The sequence below is a fragment of the Pseudopipra pipra genome, chromosome 21 (genome assembly GCF_036250125.1).
Source record: "Pseudopipra pipra isolate bDixPip1 chromosome 21, bDixPip1.hap1, whole genome shotgun sequence".
Lineage (NCBI taxonomy): Eukaryota > Metazoa > Chordata > Aves > Passeriformes > Pipridae > Pseudopipra > Pseudopipra pipra.
In genome coordinates, this window is record NC_087569.1 from 4571401 (window position 1) to 4581232 (window position 9832).

Here is a 9832-nt window from a genome sequence, read left to right on the forward strand (position 1 = left end):
GATTTAGATGAAACATCAAAATCTCAGGAGGTTGGAAGAGAAGTGAGAGGCGCCCATTATTAATAATAAGGTTGCAAATTCCCATAGGTATTGTGGTATTTGGCATTTTTCTTAAAGTCTTGGCTGCTACAGTCACAAATGAGAATGTCAATTTTCATTTAAAAATAAAAAAAAAAAAAAAGGAAAGATGTTAAAGCCCTTTGATAGGGGAAGTTTGCAAACCTGAATGTCAAAGGCATGAGAACTAAGAGACAAAAATACATAAAATTTGATCCTTATCTTTAAAAGTATCAGAACTTTTTGAGACTGAGGTGTTTGAAAACTGGGAGGTGGCAACAAATGATCAAAACAGCCTTTACAGGAAAAGATGAGAACAATCCAAATTATATTTTAAGATCAAACTGCTTTCCTCCCCCTCCCCTGGCAATTTACATAGATCTACATTAAATACTGCAAACTGCAAAAACAACTGGTTCTGATTTCCAAACCAGGATAGCTGGCTGCCTTTGCAAGGTGATGTGAAAACTTTAGGAGAGTATGACTGTCCAGAATTGATAAGCCTATAAAGTTTTACTGCTATAGCATCTAAACTTAGTATATCTTTCTTTTTTTTAGTGCATGGAGTGGCCAATCTGTCTTACAATATTTTATTAAACAGGGTATTTCCACTGAAGGACAGTAACCCTCACTGTCTGTAATCTGTCTGCATTAGATCACTTTAAAAGGTATTAAATGAAAATCAAAAGTTAAATGTACCATGGATTTTAAAGGTGTCACGGCATGGAAGAATAAAGATGAAGAGAATGGATTCTGACTTGCAATGAATGAACAGAAATAAATCCAGAGCTTCTGTAATGGAAAGCCTGTCCCCCCTCACTGTTCATCCTCTGCTGTTCATCCACCTCCCTCCTGCACAACCCCCAGCCAGTGACCCCCCGGCCCCACCCAGGGCAGTAATTCCACAAGGTAATTCCAGGAGGAGCTCCAATTCCACAAGGTAATTCCAGGAGGAGCTCCCGAGGGAGCTCTGAGGCGGCCCCAGCGTCCCAGGGCAGCAGGAGGGGATGTGATCCTGCATCCCACAGTCACTCCAGGGCTCCCTGCACTGCAGGGCTTCCAAAGGCAGTGCTGGCTGGCCCCAATTTTGCCACTCTGACACTTTGCAAGCAGCTCTGCTGCCTCGGAGAGGAGCAGCTGGAGCAGGGAGTCAGCGCATGCAAGTGGCCTCCTGCTCACAGGAATTGCCTGGAATTCTGCAGCCCTGGGTTTAATCCCCAGCTCCAGCTCGGGCTCACTGGGTAATTTACAGCAGGTTTCTCCCTTGCTCTCTCTCCCTCCCTCTGCATTTTATGATTTTGGCAATCGATCAGGATTAGCCTTCTCTCCTTCTTTTACCTTTCATCTTTCTAATGGAAGAGAACAATCCCACAAATGTGCTGTGTGGGATCTGCTGCCAGCTGTTGCTTGAGGGGAGAGAGCCCAGAGTGAGCCCAGCCTGAGCCTGGGGACCACAGCCCCTCCCCAGGACACTTGTGTTTCACCCTCCTGGATAAACATGGACACATTAGGGTTTTTTTTTCCCCTTAAAGTGGCTTTCTAATAGAGCTGAATCTAGCCCAGCTCTCATTAAGGCCTGACCATGGCTGACAGTTCACATTTATTTGGGGAGCAGTTTTTATCATGCAAAGTCACCTGGGAGCTGCACCTGGAACAGCCACTGTGAGAGTCCCATCTATCCACAGACTGTTCCTAAAGATGCTCCCTGGAATTAAACCACAACATGAGGAGCAAATGTAATGGGTCAAAATCTGAGGGACTGCAAGTTTTCAAGCATGTTTAGGACTTAGGACCCAAGAGGCTCCCACAGAGATTTTTAGCACTGAGTTTTCCTGAGCCCAGTGTAGGACTGCTGGGGGTCCCTGTGTGAACACCCAGACTCTCAGGGATGTAAGAGCAGACCCACCATCACCCGAATTACTTCTCTGCTCTGCACACATGGCTATCCCATGGTCACACCCATGCCTAGTCCTAGTCCTAAACCCCTTTATGACCACACCACCCCGCTCTTAAATCCCAGCTGGAATATCTTTTCTTTTGAGAAACACAGCAGGCTAAGTACTCCTGACGTGTCCAGGATGCTCAATGTCACCTTTTGTGCAGGACTCTCACAGCAACAGCCTCCCTGGGAGCAGAGGGAATCCACCTGCTTGGCAGATACACCTGGCAGCAAACCTGTCTCACAGCAGGTAACTGAGAAGCACAGCATCTACAGTCCTGCTGCTGATCCCACCAGGAGGAATCCCAGTCACTCACAAGGAGATAGGTACTGATGATGTGGAATCCCTAACATGAGACAGACACAGCAAGTTCTGCCCTTCTCAAAATTCACATCTGGAAAGGAGCAACGGAGCGAGAACCAGCCCCATAATCAGCCCATCTCAGCATGGGGCACAAGCTTTGGATCACTGTGATTCCAGGGATCAGGGGTTCAACACAAACCTCTCCTGGCTCTGGGTGGTGGTGCTGCACTGTGGCACCAGCACCAATACACACACCCTGCCCCGGGAGGAGAACTGGGGCTTTGAACCAAAGGGAATGAGGTGCCTGCTACGTTTCAAAGGGATTTAGAAGCTCTGCTCCATCTCAGAAACCTCCCCAGACATCCTGAGAGGCTGAACACGTGCTTGACATGACACCAGATAATGTTTGTGGGCTATGGCATAGCTGGGGATTACTGCTCTGAAAAGGAGGACTTGCTGAAGTGGTTGTGGTTTAAGGAAGGATTTGAAAGGGGAGAGGAGTACAGAGGGAAGCTGTTCTAGACAGTAAGTCACATAAGAGAAGGCTTAAAAACCGAGAGCAGGAGGAAATGAAGGGATCTGAAAAGGAAGGGATTTGGGATAAATGAGTGGAGGAGGAGGAGAAATGTCAGCTAGCAGCAAGATTACATTGGGCAACGTGTGAGCTCCTTCAGCCCTTCTTCATGGGGTGACTGGAGTGATGGGAAAGGAAAGATGCACCAGTGAGCTCTGGGCTGGCTACCCGAGAAAAACAGGCAACTGCACACTAATGGTGGGAATTGAGGGAATTCAGTGAAATTATATCACAGCTTGCTCAGATCACAGAGTAACTGATGGTGGTAACTCCTAACAGGCAACTCCAGCAGATACAGGGGCTCAAGCACCATGGCCCAGGTCAGGAGAGGTGTGGGGAGCAGCAGGAGGCTGAGAGATGGTGCCACTAGTGGAGTATAATGGTGTAATGTTCACTCACCAGGCTGAATTAAACACTGTTCATGGATTTTCCTGCACTAGTTTGCACTGGTTATCACAGATAAGCCACATTAATGCAACTCTGTTATGATGTTGGGAAACCTCAATAATGGAAATTAACTGCTCTGCATGGAAGGATGAATGGAAGTTACACAAGCCCTGGCCCTATTTCCGAGGAGCACAGCAAAGTTGAGTGGGTGCATTCAAATTTAATAGCTGTTATCAAAATCAAGGAAAGGACTTCCACTCAAATGGGTAACTGGGAGAAAAGCAAGGACTTGGGAGCGTTGCACAACCCCAGCAGCTCTGGACTCACACCAACAACGGTAACTCCAGTGCTGAACAATGCACCAGCTCAGTGCTCTGACACGAGGCCAAGGGGCTTACAAAACACCTCCAAACAGTTAATGCAAATCCATATTACCAGGCCTATTAATGTCCTGTCATTGCCTGTCTGCAGATCACTATGGTGTGCTCTACATTTCCTTAATCTAGTTATCCCTAACTGACATTTCCAGCGCTGGTGGGATTCCACAAGGCCCTAAAATCAGAAGGACTGACCTCTGCTCTGCCCATTGAATCACCATTCCCTCACCCTCTGGCCTCAGCTGCCTTTCCCATGTAACGGGGACAACATCTTGTACCTTCACTGTAGCCATGGGACTTTTGTGTCCAGCTGCTTTGAGAGCTGAATAACTCAAGCAGACACGTTATTTTGAATTTCTTATTGTCTCAATTTAAATTTTAAACTGATTCTTACAATATTTCACACACACACACACGACACAAAATGATCAAAAGACATTTACAGCTGGTTTTAAATGCGAGCCAGACCTTGCTGAAACCTGGTGTTTCTGCCCCATTTGCAGAGGACTTGGCAGGGAGGGCAGGAGAAAAGACTGCATTTCCCTTGTCTCGGCTCCCTTGTCTGTTAACGTGAAACCTAAAATACCCCCCTCCATTTTGGATCAATGTCACATAACCTCATTTCCTCAGCTTAGGAAAAAGCCTTAGATTTTATATGTTGCACTAAAATATGTCAGCACTGCTCAGTTAATAAACAGCGCTAAATCAAACCCAGGCCCCAGTTCGTAGATCATGTGAGCTCTGTCAAACACGGGCAGTGATACCATGGCAGGGATGTAATGGACAGCCCCCTCAGCCTGGCCTTTATGGCTGTGAGAGAGAAAAACCTGGTGTTCAGTCACTTCTCATTCACCAGAGGCTGTCACACAATCTCTCACAGCTTTTTGGGTTATGTTTATTTTTCCTGGGGTTCCCAAGGGCCCTACCTTCTGATCCCCCTGCAAACCCTCCTGTGTGACTACCTAAAGGACTGACCCCTGAGTTACAGCCAAAACTCAAAGCTTTTACTGCACGTTAGACCAGATCCCTACCTGATAAATCAGAATATCCCCCCATCAATTTACACCCCCAGAGGAAACAGTTTTCTCAATTCAGGGGAACAACGGCTTGATTTTCTTCTCTGTGTTGACTTTTTCTGGGTGGTGACCCTGTTAAAGCCAAGAAACTTCTCTCCCTCTCATTTGTCAGCAGGACATCCCAGCAGCTCTTAGGGCTGTAATTAAGCACCTATGGCCATCCCAGCCTGGCAGCAACCCCCCCTACTATAACCAGCCACACTGCAGTTCCTATGGTGAATTTCAGGGAATTAATCCCATCAGGCAATCACCTCCTAAAGATTGTCCTCATTAGTGGCACCCCCCTAACCAGCATCCTGAATTTTGTGGGAAAACAATCAGGAACATGTCTTAGAGGTTACCAAAAATGATCACTCATTAGTCCCATGTTTCTGATGACCAGCATGAGCAGACTGAGACCCCCAAACTGACATTTACTGTCCCTCATACCCAAAACATGACCATTTACTGGGCACCTTTAGAGATTAATAATGAAAACGCTCCTCTCTCACCCACTGCTGGAAAGAAAATGTTTTTGGAAAGCTGTTCCTGTCATTTGATAGTGTCCAGTTGTTCCATGAGAAAAGCCAGACCTCAAACCCACACGATGGTTCAGTTTTTCCCTTGGCAATGCCCAGCTAGAGGCTGCTCAGTGTATCCATACACCTCTTGCTGCTGCTCCTGAAACCTGCCATGGATTAACACAGGGATGCCAGCAGGGAGCCAGATCCAGGCACAGTCCAAGGCCACCTGAGTGTGGCTTTTAGGGGGATACCTGAGGCAGAAATCTCACACAAGTGCTGATCCAGCTAAAAATACTTGCAATGTTGCAGCAGGCTGAAATCCCACTGGAACCCCCATCTCTGGGAGAGAGGCAGGGCCATCTTAGTGCAAGAAGTCATCCCTGCCACTCACAACCAAAAAACAGCCACCTAAAAGTTGGTTTAAGTTTAAACTTCCTGCTGCAGTGAATGGAGAGGGAAACTGGCACCTCTGCAGGGCCATTCCTCCCATCCCAAGATAGTTATCTGGGACAGGGAGGGTGAATTGATGCTGGAGGTGCCAGTGTCTTTCGACAGGGACTATAAAAGGAGCCTTGATGATTATCTTGGAGCAGACACCTAACTTTTAGGCAGAGTCAGTTGAGGTGAACCTTTGTTGAGCTGAAATCAGTGGTGGTTTCGCCTTTGCCTTCAGTGGGGCGGGGTTTTCACCACGGTGATCTGAACAGATCAGAAAAGAAAAACGGAAAAGGGAAGCACATCTATAAGGGAATGAAATATTTATTTCCCCCCGATTCACAATTAAGATATAAAGAGATTAGGGGAATTCTTCACAGACGCAGAGTGGGCTTACATTGAACAAGAAAGGAGGCTTTGGAGCCTGCAAGCACAACTTGAGCTCCCAGCCACCCTGCCTTCCTCCCAGGAAAAGCATCATGCAAATGTGAGGAGGAAGGAATTGCGGTAGACATGCCATCTGGGAGGATGATGGACAACAAGCTGACTAGGAATAAATAGCAAAATATAATAAATTCCAAACCATGCCAACAGCAACTGTTGTGCTATGAATTAACAGTGCTATTAAATGTTTACGCACACACTTCTGTCAGCACCTGTCAGCATTTATGCAATACATACGTTGGCAAATCTGTATTACGTTATTTCTTGCAACTGATCTGCATTAATACTGCCCGTGCACATGTTCAAGCAAATTGCTACACTTCTTTTTGACCTATCCATGTGCAAAAGGTGCAGCAGTTCACAGGATTTTATGCCTATGCAGCATATTCCGGGTTTATGCGCCAGGCAGCAGAGCAAGGCTGAGGGATAGAGGGCAGCAAAGGAAAGAGAAAGAGGAGCAGGGAACAACAAGGGACCTGGGAAGCCTCCGGCAGGAGCAGGAGGATGCCCGAGGAGACGCGGTGGGCTCAGGGTAAAGCAAGGTTCACCCCAAACCAGATAAGAGAAGGGGAGTCACAATAGTCCTCCCTGAACAGGAAGAAAAGGACAGGGGTGGGGGAAGCTCCAAAATCCAGCCCTAAGCTGCAACCCCGAAAGAAAGGAGAACACATTTGTCCAGGCTCCTGCTGAGCTCGTGCTCAGAGAACAGTTATGCTACAGCCAGTAGGATGGACTGCAGTGCTCTCTGCACCCAGGCACCCATTTAACTTTCCCCCTCAGATTCCCTCTTTCTGCTCTTCCCTCCCTTCCCCCAGCCCTGAGTGCAGGAGCTGGGGCGGAGGAGATAAAAATGTATAATTAAGGGAGTTGCCACTTGCTAAAGCTGGAGACTGCTGGAGCAAAAGAGAGGGTTTGTGGTGACAGGGCTAAATCTGGGACCCACCAGTGGTTGCTAATGATGAGAGCTGTGGTTGCTGTGCCACCCAGGCAGGAGAGGTGGAAAGACAAGCTTGAGATTGCAAAAGGAGCTTCCATGCCCCACCTCTGCTCTGTGCGAGCGGATTTTGGGGGCTCAGGGATGACAGGGATGCTGGCAGGGCTTTGGGACAGCCCAGCAGAGGCAGGAAGGGCAGTGGGAACGGGAACAGGGTCAGAACTGATGCTGGATCTGATCACTGCACGTGGACATGGCAGCTCCTCGGGCTGGTGCTGGAACTGGTGCTGCAGAGGAGGAGAGGGCACACAGTGCCTTGCAGGGCTGCTGCAGGACCGGGGAACTGTTCCCGTGCTCTCTCTCCCTCTGTCTGTGCAGAGACACCGTGAACTTTTGTCTTTTTGCACTCAATTTATTTGAAAGACCAAAAGCAGCAGCAGCCAAAACAGATATCTAAAAGAGGAAACTTTTCAAGCTGCTCCTCGTGGCCCCATCGAGAGGAATTTTTTATTGCAACTGAAGCCACAGCAGAATCCCAGCCCTGGGGTGAGCTGTGGCAAGATGCAGGGCAGGCAGACATCAGTGGGGTGCCACGGAACACCCCAGCAAGCTCAGCTCAAACTCTTGAGCTGCAAAGGCCATTTGTGCTTAGCACAGACACCCACTGAAATCCAACAGTGTGTGAGGGTATTGTATGGGCATTTCTCTTTGTGAATTAAACAGGATTCAAAGAGAAGAGGGAGTGAAAGGACTTACCCCAGCCATATTTACCCTCAGTCAACCACATTCCTTCATCAACTGTATTCCCGTGTCTTTAAACACATGATTTTGACTCAAACTAAAGGAGGGCTTTTATACTTTACATTGGAATTAACATGACAAGCGATTAGCAGATCATCAAGAATAAGACTTCTCTTAATAGCACTAATAAAAAGGGAGATATTTTTAATGCAGTTCCAAGGATTAATAATTGCCATTCTGATAGAGTCAGAATTTCCAGCATGAGCCATTCCCTCCATAGCCACAGGTGCAGATGGATGAAGCAGCTCAGACAAGCTGAATTTGATCACATTTTCCATGTAAAAGGGCACAGTAATTACAACTGATGAGGGTGCTGGAGCCAAAACACTGGGTCTTTGGTAGGGAAAAAAAAAACAGATTTGTAATCAACAGGGGTAGCCACAGGAGAAGTTTTAAAATCTTAATTTAAAAACACTTAGCAGTAGCATGCTATGCTCCTCCAGTTACTGAGCACCAGGACATTAGAGGAGAGTGTCCCTAGAAAGTGCTGCTATCCAGGGGACTCTTCAGCTTTGCTGGAATTTCCAGGGCTCACACACCTCAAACTCATGTTTTTTGCTTCTATTTAAGGAAGACACAGAGTATTGTAGTGCATCTCCAAGATTAAGTGGGAAAGTGAAGAGGCTGCTGTTTAAGATTCAGTTTTGAGGACTGAAGTCAGCCTGGAGGGATAACAAATCCATGTCCCCATCCTGGAGTTAGAACATCCTTGCAAAACAGAAGCATTAAGTTTAATAATATAAGTGTGGATTTGTGTCTTTAAATAGCATTTGCTTTGCTGAAAAGGATGCAAAGATCTTGTCTTGCTGACTAGTAAATCGATGGCAGTTAAAAGCTGAATTTCCAAACGAGTTCAGCCCCCAGCTCACAGAGCAGCTTTGTACCACAGAGAGATTTTTGTTTGTCTAAACGAGTGTTAAGATCCTTGGAAATCTTCACTCCTGGTTGTGGGTTCTGCATACTTTAAAACATGCCCCTGGTCTCTTCTAACACACTGAACCCCGAGGAGAAATACCAGCAGGGTTAGAAACCACCACCAGATATATTTTGAGCTTGATTGCCTGTATTATCTTAACACCCTGTTGCTCCAAAACCTCTGAAAAGGACATATCTCATCTTTCTATTGTTATTACACCCAAAGGATATGTCTACACCGCAGTGCTGAGATGCCCATGCCAGCTCCCAACAAGCTGGCTCTGGAGCTGGAGGCAGGAGAGCTCCAGCACATTTCCTCTGCAGGCTAATTTGGGCTGCTCCTGCCCCGCTGAAGGTGGCTGAGAAAAAGCAACGGGAGCTTGGCTTGACTCTTCTGGCAACACACAAATGCAACAGGGCAACCACTCCTGATTAGCTCGCTCCCACACCATCTGTTTTTCCAAGACTACATGGACTTTCTGGCACAGAGATTCCTGTTTGAGGATACGAGCTTGTGTACAACAGTTTACCATAACCAGCAAAGCCGAGCTGACACTCCCTCCCTCAGAGACAGCAACAGTTTTGCTTGGGTTTTTTGTCTGTTTTTGGTAACCCTTTGCCTGTTTTGCATCGCTGGGTACCACCAGGATCACACTGTAGGGGAAGATTTCCGTGTTCCAGGCAGGTTTGCTGGCACAGAGTGGATTGTCTCATGGGTATGAGGTATCAAGGCCAAGCTGATGGGAGGGAAAAGCTGATCCCCCAGAACCAAACAGGTCTCAGGCGTTTCTGCAACAGCCCCTTTGGCTCCTGGGGGGAGCGGCAGCGCTGGAGCCTCCCCAGGCTGCAGGACGAGGGGGTGAGGACCTGCAGATCCCCCATTTCCACCCAGGAAGGCACAGCCCAGGGCAGGAGCCTGCACAGCTCCTCTCCTCACACTCCTTGCACGGCCTGGCAGCAGCAGAGCAGCCCTAACACAATGCAGAACCCAGGCCAAACCCCATAGCCACTCTGTCTGTCTAACTCTGTCTGGCAGTGGTGCAGTACATTATTACCTTCTGTAATTCCCCCAAGTTATTTAGGGCT